This window comes from Heloderma suspectum, chromosome 1 (genome assembly GCF_057233095.1).
Source record: "Heloderma suspectum isolate Gila_16-S chromosome 1, 16-S_ref, whole genome shotgun sequence".
NCBI classification, from domain to species: Eukaryota; Metazoa; Chordata; class Lepidosauria; order Squamata; family Helodermatidae; genus Heloderma; species Heloderma suspectum.
The window spans coordinates 203,715,970-203,718,938 of record NC_139458.1 but is presented as its reverse complement, the minus strand read 5'-3'; the positions used below and the strand labels follow the sequence as shown (position 1 = coordinate 203,718,938).

Here is a 2,969-nt window from a genome sequence, read left to right as displayed (position 1 = left end):
CTCCAGGGATTATGATATACAAGCTTTAAGTTCTGCAGCGAATAGAACTTGCTTTCCTCTGTTTTTGGGTGCAAATCTGAGTTATGGGCTGGCCTGGGAGAAGCAAAATATCTCTCAATCCTTAACATTCCCAAATATTGGCATGCATTTACTTTAGCAAGATTTAACGTCTTACTCTCTGCTTTGTTACGGGGGAGGTTTCAGAAAACTAGCCTTTTAGATAGTATATGCCCATGTGGAAGGAATGAAATCAATCAGTTATTCATGTTTTACTTTGCTGCTCCTTTTAGAGATTAGAGAGAAATTACTGTCTGATACTAGATCAGATATAAATGTACTTCTTTTAGGACAATAGAGCATAGGGATACAGTCAAGGCTTTTGCTAAATTCTCCTCGAATGCTATGAGAATAAGATCTCTTCAGAAATGATTTTACTGTATATATCCCGAATGTGCTTGTAGACTCTTGATTTTTGTATGTTCAAAGTCTGGCCAGCGACTGTAATAAATGATGATGATGATGATTCTTCGAAATCCGAGCTCATTTTATTCTGTCCCGAATTTCTCCAGCCTCCGTAGGCTCAGCATGCTGCTGATGCTGCCAGGGATGAGATAGCGGAGTTTGGCTGCTTAGTCATGCCAACCATGCAGGCGTGGTGCAGAAAATATATGTTAATTAACTCACAGTCCATCTTGGCTTGGCTCATGAAAATATCACAGTTAATTGGGTCATGGTCAGGGCTCATTCTGCTTGAGAATCGTGAACTGGGAGCTGGTGCCCAGGGTCAGCATGGGTGGGCACCAGCTGAGGGCCCACACTCCAGCAGAGGCCCCCAGTGACAAGACTCCCTAGGCCCGCTCCCCCTCTTCCCCGTGGTAGCCTGCTTGTTCACCTGCTTCTTGCTCTGGCCCAGGCAATAATGGTGGTGAGAAGGAGGAGCAGTAGATGCCACTACCTGCATGTTCATGATCTCCTTGCCAGGCAAACAAGCAGGTGGGGATGATGGGGATGGAGAGCAGGAGAAACAGCAGCAGGTGCCAATGCTGGTGAGAAGGTAAACTCACTAAGGAAGAGGGCCCTATTGGGGATGCTTTGTCCACGGACCCTTCAAAACCTGGAGCCCACACTCCAAAACCTGTGAGCCCACACCTACAGGCTTTGAGTTATAAAATGACTTATATAAAAGTTATATAACTTTTATATAAGATGCTAGAGGCTATGCAAGAGGCCAGATTTAGCTCCCGATTGCCTCTATATATTATAATTTCTTCTCTCCCCCAGCCCCATTCTAATCACATGGAAAGTTTCTTTTCCAGAAAAAGTCACCTCTATTTTTGAGTCCTATTTTTTCTCAGAACTTTCAAAGCTAACTCCTCCAGTCATCAACATTTCCTAGCACAAACCTCTTGTGCAAAAATACAAGCTAATTAGAAGCTCCTTTCATCAGTAGATGAAATAAGACTGAAATATAATGAATCACTAATGCTTCAGGTAATGGCAAATGGGATGATTACAAAAAAATGCCACCTGTTTCTTTAGAATTGCAGAACAACAAACTGGCCAAATCAGATTCTGCACTGATGTTTCCGTTTACTTGTCAGCTAACTATTTTTATCAGCCTTCCCCAACCTGGTGCCTACTACATGTGTTGGACTGCAACTCCCATAGTTCCAAGCCAGCATAGCTATTGGCCATGCTGGCTGAGAATTATGGGAGTTGCAGTCTAATACAAATGAAGGATAATGTATTCCCATATATACCTGAAGATTGTCTTCAGCACTCCTTCTCCAGGAGCTCCTGCCAAAGAAAATGAAGTGGGTGGTTAGTAAGAAGAGGACCTTTTCTGCTGTGGCACCCTGGTTGTGGAATGAGCTTCCTGGAAAGGCTCTTCTCAGTCTTCTGCTGCCTACACTGGGCTCTTTTTTGGCACCAGGTGAAGACCTTCTTATCTTCCAAGGCAGTGTAGTCGTTCAGTTTCTGTGGTTTTAAATCTGTTACTTCATTTACAACTTTGCACTGCTGCCAGATTTTATTTGGTTATTATTTTTATTTTATACTGTAGTTTTGAACTTCTGAACTTTTTTCTTTTTTTAAAAATGGAACGCTTCACGAATTTGTGTATCATCCTTGCACAGAGGCCATGCTAATCTTCTCTGCATCATTCCAATTTTAGCATATGTGCCACCGAAGTGAGCACTAAACATTTATGTTGTATTTTAGGGTTTTAATTATTGTGAACTGCCCAGTAGGGATGACATCGAAGCCCAATTCTGTCCGGGAATATGGCGGAGGGCCCCTCCCCGCCTGCCCACACCTCTGTGCTGCACTCACCAAGCTCTTGCTCCCTCTCACCTGGGCAAGTGGCATCGAACTCCGCAATCACCATTTTTCAGAAAAAAATGGCACTCACAAAAACATGCATACCTGCATATACGCAAAATGGGGCTGTGAATTTCCCAGCTAGGCAACATTACAAGTGTTTGCTTGCCTGTAATCTTGTGTATGTGGGCCATTCACGGCCCCATTTGGCATCTACATGAATGTGTGCAGTTTTGCAAATGTGCGTATTTTCTCAAAAGCACATATTCGTGTATATGCAAAATGCTTGTAGGTCTTTGCTTGTAGGCCTTTTTTCTGTCTAAACATGCATAGGATTGCACCTTAAGATGCAAATGACCTGAAAGCTCCTGCAAATGGTGCATGTTGCAATGTTGGGATTCTTTTTAAGAAGGTAGGCTTCTTAAACTGGAATTCAGAAAGGGAGGAAAATAGTCCCATGGAATAATGAAATAAATGAACAGAATGGAGCAGGGGAGGTTTGCTCACCCTTAGGTTTTATACCTTAACTTCTGTCTGTGTTTTGTTGCTGTGCCTGCCAATTCAAGGGGAAACCAAGTAACAAATTGCATCAAAGGGAAGAAAATCTATTGAAATAAATTAGAACAACTTGGAACCTTAACATGTCTAAC

The 2,969-nt window shown here is 42.6% G+C and overlaps 1 non-coding gene across 1 annotated transcript; it reads right to left on the bottom strand.

Annotated features, from left to right (window-relative positions):
- Positions 1-2,090: 2,090 nt before the first annotated feature.
- LOC146358640 (U6 spliceosomal RNA) lies at positions 2,091-2,197 on the bottom strand. The gene has a single exon (XR_014787088.1). It is a non-coding gene; the product is annotated as a U6 spliceosomal RNA (small nuclear RNA).
- Positions 2,198-2,969: the final 772 nt, after the last annotated feature.